Consider the following 13,300-nt stretch of genomic DNA (forward strand, 5'->3'; position numbering starts at 1 on the left):
TATAGTTTTCAATAGCATCTACTAGACTTCAGTAGCTGAAGTATCTTGATCTATCACTTAAGCTAGACTGAATCATTGCTCTTCACTAAATGCAGTTCTCAAGTACTTGTATGTCTGTGTGAGTGAGCAAAAATGCAAGACTTGTTAATAAACTGAACAACCCATGGGATGAATGTGTTTCGGGTTTTTGTGCAGATAAACACTGGCAGCAAATAAGGTACTGAGTCGATACTGCGTGGACTTGGTCATTTATTTTAACAATTGTAGCACATTTTAACTTGGCATTTCACAGCACATCAATATACCTAATGCGGTATTCTTTGCAAAAGTAGCAGTGAATCTCAGCAAAATTCTTAAGAGCGGAGCTTTTCTGCTCTGTACCAGGAAGAAATTTGGCCCATCATTAATCCTGTTCTATGTCCTAAAGTAGAGGCAGCAGATTTACAGATTTTTAGAAACTATTGTTCCTTGGCAGCTGAAAAGAAACTGTTAGAAAATTGCCATCAATTTTTTTTTTTTTTAAGCCACACTGAAATTTTCCTAAGGTCTTGTTCCTCTGAATCAAGTCATGTTTTCAAGCAGGGTTACTATCAAATCACATTAAGAATCCTTCCGTATCGTACTGAGGGGTGATCCTTACTTACCTTTGTCATTGAAGTGCCCTTTAAGCCACTGAAATTTTCCTAAGGTCTTGTTCCTCTGAATCAAGTCATGTTTTCAAGCAGGGTTACTATCAAATCACATTAAGAATCCTTCCGTATCGTACTGAGGGGTGATCCTTACTTACCTTTGTCATTGAAGTGCCCTCAAGATTAACTCTGGCCCATCTCCTTCAGGTCTCTTCAGGAATTCAGTTTGAGTGTGATCAACTTATGTAGACTTACGTACTTAAAAAGTCTCACAGAACTGCAGTAAGTAGACTTTGATGCCAAAATTGCAGCAGGTGTCAAACACTACTGAAGCAATAGGTAAGTACACAAAAGCTAGAGGTCAGTGACGCAGACCCTGCTTAATTCATGCTTGCTAATCATTAAAAGCAGAGATAGCACTTGGTAAAACATGTCTAAAATAGCTTTGTAGTAAGGATAAATCAAGTCCCTTAATCCATTGGATGGATTTTGGCTCATTAAAGCAAGGTTATAAAATCAAGAGGCATGTGGTAAAGGGTGTGTAGGGATCATTTCTCACTGTCTCTTCTAGTTGAAGAACAAGGCTGCGTTAAAGGAAGCTAGTAGGAGGCAGACTCAAAAATAGAAGAGGTATTTCATGCAGTGTGAGCAGACTTGTGGCACTGACAGCCGCAGCCTGTTTTGGGTGCTGAATGTTCTGGCATAGTCTGAAGCAGGAAGTAGATGAGTTCATCAAGAAAATCTGTTAAAGGTTAGTAAAGAACCTTAGCTGTAATGTGAATTGATATTAGTATTCTGCTAAAGTGCATATACTTAATGTGCATTGATGATTGGGGCATTTGAAGAGGTAAAAGTCTAAGACTTGCATTCTGGATTGTAGACGTTTTTATTAATCTTGTATTTATACCTCAAAAATGCTGTGAGTCTCAGAAAGGCTAAAGATTTTCAGGCAGCTTCCCTTGAAATTTGTCTGTTTTATTATGAATTAGTTCAGTAGGGACACCTGATTGCTACTGAAGGTGTTATGTCTGGAGTTCGGTGACACCAGTTTAACGTCACTAATAGTTAATAGAAGATAACATTTTTAATAAATACTGTATAATCTCTTTGAATGGCTGTGGCTTGTGGTCTAGGGGAGAATATACAAAGCCTGGCCAGTCTGTTTGTTTGCTTTTCTTTTGTTGTTTTGTGGGGTTTTGGGTATCGTGTGTGTGTATTGAAGTGGAAGATGCTTAAGAGTACAGAGGTGCTTCCTTGCATCAGTGTCCTGGCTAGATCCTGGGGAATATAGTTACAGAATAGTTCATACTTCTGGCTGTTTCCACCTCTATTTGATTGCTTGTATTTAAAGATCTCATAGGTTTTTCTTATCCCTAAAACATCTCTCCTCCCATCTGAAGTAATTAAAATTATATACATTTTTGAGGGGGAGAGATTAATTTTCATAAGAAAGGAATATATGGTGGGCAAGTCAGAGGAAGCCTAATTGTAGTGGGGATGCCTGGGGAAATAGTTCTCTTTGGACTTTGTTCCTCCAGCTATAAAATAAAATCTGTTCTCTGTTGCTGAACACTGAGGATTTCTTTGTTATTTGAGATATTCAGAAGTGACTTTTCTGAGGTAGAAGCGAGTGGCCCATCAAAAGAACTTATCAGAGCAATGCAGGAGAGCTAGATGTTGCATTATTTCTGCAAGTGTTTTAAGGAAACAACAGATAAACGAGTAATACCGAACAGTGGTAGCTGCTTTTGCTCTCAAATTAGAATTGGCATGCCTGGGAGGTGCTCAGGGTCTGTTGTCACGCAGTCCTCTTCCAAATGAATAACAAGGATGTGAGGGTCCAAAGTCTTGCATCTCTCTAGTAACAAAGATGTCAGCAAGTGTTTCATCCAACTGGCTTCCACACAGCCTTTGTTAGCCTTGAACTAAAGCCCCTCTCTTCTGCTCTATTACAAGTGTCTGAGCTGAGGTTGGACCTGACCAGCTGTGCGGGACCCATCACAAAGTTATCTGTGATCAGCCTGGGCAAGGCTCACCGAAGGAGCAAGAGCAATTGAAGACATAATTCAAGGAAAGGAATAACGCTAGGCAGGGAATTGAAGCTGGTTGTATTCCCTGACTAGGTCCGGTGTCTTAATTCAAGACCAAGCTTAATCTGGAGCAGTTATTTTATGCTGCAGTCTTCCAGCAGATCAGCACTTTGGCTAATGAAACTCTTGCAAATATTCTGCTCAGGACAAAGATGTCTGTATAGAAGCCACAGACTGTTGTAAAACTACACATTGGTGTGTATTATTTGGGGAAAATGTGTAAATGTAGAGATCATCTGGTTCCCCCTGCCTGTGCTTTCTGTTCTGCTTCTGATTCATGTGGGCTAGCTTTACTGCCAGGGAGGTAGAGGGAAGGGGAAAAATCAGTCTATAGCTGCCAGCGCTGCAGTGCCAATAGAGCTTCTGGGCAGGAACGTCTGTTCTGGCATGTCTTGTGGATCGGCTGAACTGCCAGCAGTTTGGATAGCGGCATCTTGGGATCTTGTTGAGGACAGGTCTATGAAACATGGAAGAGCAAAGCTTTTCTTTTTTCCTCTTTAAGCTATTTTGTACTTCAGTGCTGGAGGATCACCTGTTTTTGCTCTTGGAAATGGGGTGAATTTGATGTCAGATTAATTGGTATTAACCAGTTTGGCCCCCATGTCCTTCTTCTGACTTTCTCCCATACTTTGCAAGAAAAATCAGTGTGATGGAAAGGTTTGAATCTTTCTCTCTGATACCAAAGCGGACCGCACTGTGTTACAAAAGCCAACAAAGAAGGCTTAAATATCAATTTCAAAACTACAGAAAGAGGTCTTTGGACAGCCAGATAGTATTGGCTAGGAAATGGGCAGTAGTGTCTCGGATGGAACAAATGAAGATTCAGCTGTTTTTAACAGCAGTGCAGCATGTTCTATCTTTTCAGACTTGTTTGATTTAAATTAACGGTAGTTTAACTAGTGTTAAATTGCCCTTAAAAGCAGAAGAACATTTTGTATGTAATCAGATGGGGGAAGGGGAGGAAGGTTCCCACCTTTTTTTTTTTTTTTTTTTCTTTTTCTATGGAGAAGATGCATTTTCTGTGCTTCAATTTAATTCCTGGCAGGAGGTCTGGTCTGATGAAGTAGCAGAGAAACGTCAGCTCCCGCTGCGTGTTTGAGACACTGGTGTCATTCACCGGAGATGCTGAGGCAGTGACAGGTAACGGGATGGCTGGTACCTGTGGTTTTGTTATGCAGCAGGGGTTGCGATGTCTTGCTCTGGTGGATGTTGGAAGCCTTGTGCACCACAGCTGGGAGAAGTTAACCGTGCAGTGCCACAGTTAGCTGTGTTACAATATCTGCCCTGGACGTCCAAGTGTGTTTAAGAAGCAGAGAGCTTTCTTCCCTGTTGGGCACAGCTGTAAGCCACAGCAGCCCTTTCTCAGGTCTGAGTTTACTTTGGGGCTTATTTCTATTCAGTTACAGCGAGCTTGCTGAAGAGCAGTGCTGTGCCATGATGAGTGCTGTGCAAGCACGTGCAGTGCTTACCTTCATAAGCCCATAAGCTAAACAGATACACGGTGAGACAGGGGTTAAAAATCTATATAAAAAATGGGATGCGAAGTGACAGCTAGGCTCGCTGACTTGCTCAGCTTGCTGAACTGATAAAAATTTACTTATTTCTTCAGCTAGTGTGGGGCTGGGTGGGGTGGGGCTGTGGGACTGCTAGTTTAGCAAACTGTACTAATTCTCAGAGGAGTCAAAAAAGTATTTGGTGGGGGGACCAGGTGTGAGACTGCCTCTTTTGGCAGCAATCAGCTGGGGCTCAGTTGTGATATGAAGGCCTTGGAAAGTGAGGTTTTCCGACTGCCCTACACACTTGTGCACTTCACGTTGCCCTGAGGGGGTCCCAGTCTCTCTGTGGGGTTTGTGCTGGGTGCTAGTGGCAGCCTGGCCAGGGAAATGGTTCTCCCCTGCTCTGCTGGAAGGGTCAGCTTTGAACAGCTGGTGCCAGAGGAAACCCAGATCAGCTATAGTTCGGGACCAGGTGGAATTCATGGTCTGTAGCCAAATTTAACTTTTTTTCTGCAGCATAAAAGAGCTGGAAGAATATTTAAACAAAAGAAAAGAAATTTGGAGCCTTTTAATTGAATTAAATATTAATATGGATAATGCAATCAATGCCTTATTGATTGCGTTAGCCACAATAATGTTTAATTCAATAAGTCTGCAGTGCTGGATCTTTTTCTTCCCCTGTATTTATTTTATGCTGTGCAGCAATGTAATGCTCATATGCTCTGCCCTGCTGTGTCCCCTAGGCTTGTTCTAGGACAGCAGGGGATGATAGCATGGGGAGAGGGCAAAGGAGCCAGGCTGCACTCCAGGTCGAACTCCTTCACGTGCCCTCAGGTTGACTGTATAAAGCCAGGGTCACCTGCATGGCTGATGTAACCTGCATTCAAAACAGCTACTCATAGTGGCGTGCATAGTTTTTAAAGTCCACACAAAAACAATATTGCTATTAATGTAAATATTGCCTGTGACCTCCATGTGCTTTGCTTCTGGAGCCTGGGCCCGATGCAATGCTCCATTCCTGCTCTCAGCAGTTGAGTCCCAGCAGCTGCGTGTGTCAAAATGTGAAGATTTTCTACCCTAAGCTCTCTAACGTGCTTCTGAAGAGGTGCCAGGTTCTGGTTTTAAACTCAGCCAAGCTTGAACGATTTTATTTGTGGTTGTACGCACAAGGTTTTTATTAAATTAAAAGTCACAGTTTTGTTTAACTGAAAAATTGGAGGCAGATGTTGTTCCCAGCTCAATCCACTCACAGTACAAGTTTTCTGGTCTCTGGTTCTTTGCTTGCTGTGTACCTGTTGAACAAGGCATGGTAAAAACATCCAGGAACAGCCTGGAACAAGCATTTGTTTTTTTCCAGTGATGTCTTTTTGTGGACTCTTTCAATAGTTTGCATGAACTATTGGCTTGTGTTTTAAGAAAAACTGCTTGATTAAATCAACCTTGACTCAATAATGAGAGATGGAGAAACTGCTTACACCGAATTAGTAGTTCCTGTGGTCTGTGCAGCAATGTACGTCTGTGGCTCAGAAGTGGGGTGTCCCTAGCTAACTCAGGTCTTGTGAGCTACAGATTTGCTCTCCCACACATCACAGGATGCCAGACTTGCCCAATTTGCTGGGTGGAGGCTTGGGCACTTAGCCTGCTCTGCACCCTGGGCTAGCGTAGCACACAACCGGTCCTGCCAGCAAGGCAAGCTTTTACCAGTCTTTGCAGACGCTGAGGACGCTCTCATCAACAGGCAGAGAAAGTAGGGGGAGAAAAGGGGCTGGGATTTGATTTGTTCTTGTTGTATTCCACCTACATTTGTCAAATCCAAGGAAAATCCCATAACCTTGCTTTTATTTCCTCCTTACAGGGCCCATGCGTTTCAGCATGAAGCCTTATTAGCGTGCAGGGAAGCAAGTAGGTCTTAACAGTATCTGGGTGCAAAAGGGACAGGCACAGTGAGCTCAGCTGTAGGCAGCTATCAGCAGGGACCAGGTTTGGAGCTAGTCATACATTTTCACTTGTTTTTGAGCACCTGCAGTAGGAACTTTAAACTGGATTTGGACTGCAAAGACAGTTTGTGAATGCAAAATGGAGCTCTCAGCTTTGAAATTGAAGCCCCCAAATTCACATACAAATGAGTAAGTGATCAGATGCAGCAGTTCCTGTGTTAAGATGCCATGGTTGTGGTGCACACCATTCAAAGGGCAAGTTGTATAAGATCCACAAGTCAGAAGGAACCACAGTTCCTACTGAAGGCCAGGCAAGGTAGTACCGGCTCTGGATCAGTCTCTGGATGGCACCATCGTGATCTGTTAAATTGGAGATGGCACTTGCACTACAGGCATGAGCAGGAGCAGAAAAGGAGAGAACAGTCTTCACAAACACACACGGGTACAAAGTCCTCACTCATCTTCTCCCTGCAAACAGCATGCTGTAATCCTATAAAGACAAAAAACCTGCACCCTGGTGAGGCAGGAGGAGAACTGGCTCCGTGTTTAAGCAGGCAACACTCAAGATAGCAGAAGAGGGCAGTAGGTGGAAGACAACTCTGCTTAGCTCATGCTCACCCCAGGTGCTGTGCTGTTTGGCACCCTAGAGAAAGCCCCAAGGCCAGGAGGTTGCAAAGGTGTTTGTTATAAAGAATCTCATTCTGATCCCATTCAAGGTGCAAGCTGCCTTCGAGGTGGTGGTGTATGCCCAGTCGTACCTACACTTACTCCTTCAAGGACTTCACAGTTGGCTGGAGGAAAGGACAGAGATGACAACCAGAGACCTGAAGATGTTTCATGGGGAGCTGTGAGGTGAACAAAGAACTGGGAGCTTCAGCACCCAGAGAGAGAGAGTTTTTGTCCAGGTCCAAGCTCCTGTCCTTGCAGCTGTAGGGAGTCCCAGATCCGCACTGATGGCTTCTGGCTGGCTCCAGATGATAAATGAAATTGGACCGTGGCCTTTTCTGTTTTAGGAAGATGGCTGTTAGCTGTGACTGGCAAGGAGGCTAAATCACAATTTTCTTCTGTGCCCTACAGGTGATAAATCTTTGTACATTTTAAAATATTTGATCATGGTAGCGAAACATGCCTAAGTGCAGCAGGGAAAGAGGCTATAACCAGCCCTTGGGATGTGTTGCGTATTCCCACACCTAATTAGTGCACATTAAGGTAACTATTGAAACTGTCTTTGCGTATTAAATGATAATATTCACTTCTCCTGGTCTCATTCTTTCCCCTTTCTCTTCACATCCCTGAAAGAAAAGCACTTAAATGTTACAATTTCGAAGCAGTGCACCCAGCAAGCGAAAAATTCCTCAAATAAAGGTATTTGAGGCTGTTTTGTATCTTCAATGCCATGGTCACCCCCACCTCTTCAACACCTGTTTCACACCATGCCCAGGCTGTTCCTGGTATTTCTTTCATCTCCACAAAGATGATCTTAAAGAAGATCACTTTGTACCTGCTTGGAGGACTAAACAATTGATTTCTCCGGGCAGCTATTTTTGGGGTGATCCCCCGCTGAAGGATGCCTGTGTTTCATTAGGAAACACCTTGTGGTTTTTCTGCAAGCGATGAGGGATTACTCTTCCCATGACAAGCAGGAGCAGGAGCTTAGGCACCCAGAGGATGGAAATCATCATTTTGGCGCTGCCCAGGCCAGCATGAGAGCTCGTGTCCATATGGAGCGGTGTGGCACAGCCCATCAGCCAGGCACCCATGGTGAAAGGCTGTGTTGGAGTAGGGAAAGCCATTTCATCTCCCTTACCATAGCCTCCACCAGCACGCTGGGCAATGCTTGCATAGGCAGGCAAGCAAAGGAAGAGAAAGACACAAGAAGAAGAGTTTGTGTGGCAGTGGAAAAGGCTTATACAGGTGCTTCAAAGCTCTGCCCTTGGGGTGAGCAATAAAATTCTCCTGCAAAAGGGGAAGCTTGCAAAGCTCAGTTTCCAAATCTTCACCTCTCCAGGCCCTTTTTGCAGGGTTTCTCTGCCCAAAGCAAATCAGAGAGCTTTCTTTAATTGTCTTGCACTTGGAACCACCTTTGCATGGGTCTCTGTTCCTGCCATGCCCGCTTCAGATTTTTACAGGCTTATTCATTGCGTTACAACATTTACGCACCATGGTTCCCAGACATTTCCTTCTAATGGATTTTGCATTAGTAGCTAGTATCTGGAAATCTAGTACCAAAAGGTTAATGTACATCCATTAGTCCTTTTTTTCCCCCCCTTCTTCTTTATGTGCTAGTAGAAGACAACCAATTTCCATAAATACATTAGGTCTGGAAAGGGTCTGGAAGCACTTGAAATTCTGTACATGCAAAGCTGTGGGTCCATCCATTGTCCTTTTTTTCCCCCCCTTCTTCTTTATGTGCTAGTAGAAGACAACCAATTTCCATAAATACATTAGGTCTGGAAAGGGTCTGGAAGCACTTGAAATTCTGTACATGCAAAGCTGTGGGGCTATTAATATTGTCCTGTCTAAGCACTGCAGGTAAAGTGGGATTTGCAGATGTTGAATGATACTTCTCAGGTGTTTTCCAGCCTCCACAACCTTTCTTTTCCTCATAAAAAGAGTTGGGGTTTTTGAGACCTGCTCTTTTCATCGAGTGGACTACTTGCTCTGTATCTCCTACATCATGAAGGAAGATGTGCTTTCACCCATGTGCTCTCTCAGCTATAGACAAGCTAAGGAGGAATGATGTTGGGGTAGTTCAGGCTGTCATGTGGGCAGCTGAGCTACCTTTAACAGCTAAAGTATTCCTCAACTGGCAGCAAATGGTGTTCTCCCTCCTCCCCCAAAGCCAATATGACAATTTCTGTCTTGCTAATTGGAGCGAAGCTGAACCCTAAGTGTATCTCATTGTGTTCTCCGACCTACACTTTAGACGAGGTCAAGCTTTTTTGCTGAAAAAATCTATTACTCTAATGACCACAAGTAGCAAGTGGGAGGGGTGGGGAGGGCTCCTGATGTATTTCTGATTTGCAGAACTTGCCATGTTTTAGCACCACAGACCTTTGAAAATTAAGAATTTGGGTTACGATACTCTCATGCTGGCTGTCTGTGTGTTTAGCACTGAGTCAGCATGGGCTGAATCTCTTTGCCCTTGGAGCCACCTACCAAGACCTTAATGGACAGCCACACCGTCACCCTCAGTCTTCTCATGCTCTCTTGCCCACCCCAAACCAGCACTCAACTGTCAGGTCTACAATTTCCCCAAGGTCCTTCCACACGTCTAACCTGGTTCTCTGTGCTCCGTGGTATCCCACTTTCCACCCCTGGCAGAGCTGAGGGGCTGGGCAGCAGAGCAGACATGGTACATGCAAGATGAAGCATGGCTAACTCACTTCTCTGTGAACCAGCAGCTCCTGATTTCTGAATCTTGTCACTGTTATTTCCCAGTATCACGTTGTTGTTCAGACTGAGGATTCGTGTCTGGCACTAAAATCTGTGGCTCATGGAGAACATCTGCACTGGGCTTATTTGAGCCCCAGTGTGGACACCTCTGTAATGACCATTGCTGGCTGAGCTGCTCCAGGATTATCTACTACCGTGTATGGGGCTCAGTTCTACAAGGTGCAACATCCTCATGCCCCTGACTTTAACTGACTGTTCTCAAGGTAAGCTCTCCTCTATTGGAGGCTCACTGACTTGAAGACACTTGGGTGACATGGAGGTGCACAAAGCTGGGTGCATGAGCAGCTCTGGGTATATGAGTTCAAATTGTTGCAGAATCAAGGCCAAAAGAAAAAAAATCCCATGCGCTTTAGTTTCATTTAATGAGAAACCATTTACAGCTTTCCATTTCTGATCTGTATCTTTCCATTTCTATTCTAATGGTAATTACTGTAGCAGTTTATTAACAAAGAAATCATTTGATAGCTTTCACATATTCCCATACTTCAAGTATCTAACAACCTATTGATTCGATAGCTTGGCAGCGTTCCTGATTGAGGAGCTGGAGTTTGATTTTTTTTAAGCGCTTTTTGATCATTTCACATGCAAAGGATAATCATTTTTCTGGTTGAAACAAGGGATGGATTGCGGATCAATGGAGTCTACAGTATGTTCTTGTGTGTGATCTGTGCTGCACCCGCAGTCAGAGCAAGCAGTGTCTGCATTTTCTTATGGAAGGACCTTGAAAAATTGTCTTTCGGTTGGATTTCTTGTCCCTGAGTTACTACAATCAGCAATGAAAAGGTACACAACACATGTGCAGAGAGGTAATTTCAATGTTTGACACTACTAAGCATATCTTTATGAAGGGCTTTTGTATTTGCAACTCTATGCCCTGCTTTCCATAGGGCCCCAGCAAGGCGCTGCATGGAACAGGCTTTGCAATGGCAACGCATTTTCATAACCCTCACTCAAGCTGCAGACTTGTGATGCTGCTGGTTGCTTCACCCGCCCCTGCTCTAAATTTCTGGATGGTTCTTCACTTCTTCCAGGTAGCTGGAGAAATTTTCTCTGGCACCGGTTCACACTGGTACAGAAGACCAGGACACTGCAAGAGCTCCCAGAGGGCTACGCAACATGTGATGGGTGAGTCCGCAACAGCACACAAGCCCAAGCATGGTCCAGCCATGGTCCAGGCATAGGCCAGTCTGCCACTGTATTGGGATGGCTGGTGCGCATGAGATGTAGAGGAGGCTCATGGGAGTGAAAAATAAGGTGGTGTTTCTGGAAACAGTGCGTGGCATAGACTGCATGTGCACATTGCCATCATGCTTTTTGTGGATTTCGAGCAAACTGGTCCCAATTATATTGGAGGCCTACATGGGAATTGTATCTGTGCTATCAAATAGCAGGGCAATCTGCCTAGAAAGAGGTCCCAGCTACTTCAGTAAGTGTCCAAAAGTCTTGGTTGCATGATGAGCTCTCCTAGAAGGAGTGATGGGAGCAAAATGGATGGAGGTGATTTGCTGTAAGTTTTCTCATGCAGGTTTGGAAAGAACAGAAACATTTGACCTCTATGCGGAGAAGCTGCTACCTGTGTCCTCACAGGACTTTTTATGCACATGACCCTAATGGGCTTCCTAGCTGGTTTGTTAATAATTCATATGCTTCTGAAATGGCCCGGTTTGATCATGCAATGCCTAGGTGACCCTACAACCTATCGGGAATAAGGCACCAGGAGAACTTGAATTACAGGTTAGTCATTTTCCCATCTAATATATCACAGACTGAAAGCTTTATGACTTCAGAGCTTACTGAATTAATTTTATGCATGAGTGCTTTATTTTTGCTATATGAGATATATCACTGGCTTACTAGAGCAAAATATCATTAGACCTGGAAAGGGATTTGGTCACTTACACTTTGTCACCAAGGATCATTGCACATAGATTATGTAGGGCTGTACTGTGCCATTTCTCATGTGTTTATTAAGTGATTATAAATATCGAACAGCATGCCTTCAGGGGACACTTGAGATCTGTTATTGTAGCAACATTTCATTCAGAAAGATGGCACACACACAGTGATTTGTGAGGGTCTGGGAGGGTCTGTTGAAGGGTTTGTCTGATGAGAAGACAGAGGTAGCCTGTTCTGCCTTGAAGCAGCTGTCCTTCATTGTTTTCAATCTTAGCCATTATTGTTGTGCATCTTCTCTCATTCTGGTGGTACATCCTGGTGACTGGCATCAAGGACAGGATCCTGAGACACCCAGAGTCCAGCCCTGGCTGTGCCAGAGTCCTTGACTAAATCACATCAAACTACTTTGTGTCCTTTGGTTTTCTCCTCAGTTCAGGATGTCAATCTTGAAAACACCATGAACTTGACTTTTCAGAAGTGCTAAGCCCTCAGAGTCTTTATTGTTTCGATGATGATGAATGGGTTTTGTATATGAACCCATAAAGTACATCTGTTTACCCTGAACACTCAACCTGCTTCTGTACAAGCCAGTGGAAAAGAGCCTATGGACATACCGATGGCTGAGGGACACCTGTGTCCCACCTGCTTGAGGCCTTGGTGGTATTTCCCACGGCCTGATGCCATGCAGGAGTCCACCTCAGGGCTCTTCCACTCCTCAACCACTGAGACCAAAGAGCAGCTCCCACCTCTAGACTTTGCTTTCTCTTTGCTGTCAAGACTGCCAGCAAGCTGACATCTCAAGTCAAATTTTCAGAAGAGCTCTTTTCTTCTTCAATCACTGCAGTAGGCTTGATTTTTCCACAAAAAATTAACTTGTAAAGCATCTGCATGAGAGTTAGTGAAGGCTGGGCCTCTTCTGGAAACTGATGCTTCTTTAGGTCCCTTCTTTTCATTTAAAATTTTATATTAAAATTTTTCCTGCTGGGTATGTAAAGCACAACCTGACAATGTAGCTGTTGTCCATTTCTGGATTTCCATTTACAACTGAACAACACAGGCTCACTTTGATTAAGTGATCCACAGGAGAAAAAACCCTGCTATCTGCCTCTTAAACATTAATTAATGCTTCCGTGATTCATTAATGAAAAAGACCGAGATGAGATGAAGTAGGTGAGCAGTAAAGAGCCGCATAAATTCACCAACAAAAATGATAGAAATCTGCAATGTTGTTCTGAGACTGAGTACACAGGGAAATGGGGTAAAAATGATTTGTGACCAGGAGAAGAAGGAATTTCCTTGTGTTACACGACTGCATGCTTTTATTAGTTTGATGATGTACAGTGGCGCTATTTCTCTTGGAAATGGCTTTTTGGTTAACATTTCATTTTCCTTCCCAAAGTTAGCTCTCGCTAGCAATGATATGAAACACAGCTCCCTGCAATTGGCTGTCCCTGAACTTTATTAATACCACTTGTTGTTGTTGTAAATGATCTATTTCAGAACAAGTAATAAAGCTTTTGTTTTGCAGGTAAGCAAGCCCTCGCCCTTTGTCGGATGGCATTGCCACAGCAGGGGAAGAATGAAAAATTTGTTAATAAAAAAATAGTAAGAATAAAACTCATAATACATTGCATTGATAGTTATATCACTTTTATACCAGACACTTCTCTTTAGGAATTTGAGGCCATGCACTAATTTAATATAACTAAATTGGCCCATTTTTTGATGTGATCTATCCTACTAATATCGCATTTCCAGCCGTTGTCACTTTGATATTATACGGTGTGTCCAAATAA

Source organism: Aptenodytes forsteri, unplaced genomic scaffold, assembly GCF_000699145.1.
Source record: "Aptenodytes forsteri isolate BGI_AS27 unplaced genomic scaffold, ASM69914v1 Scaffold264, whole genome shotgun sequence".
NCBI lineage: Eukaryota > Metazoa > Chordata > Aves > Sphenisciformes > Spheniscidae > Aptenodytes > Aptenodytes forsteri.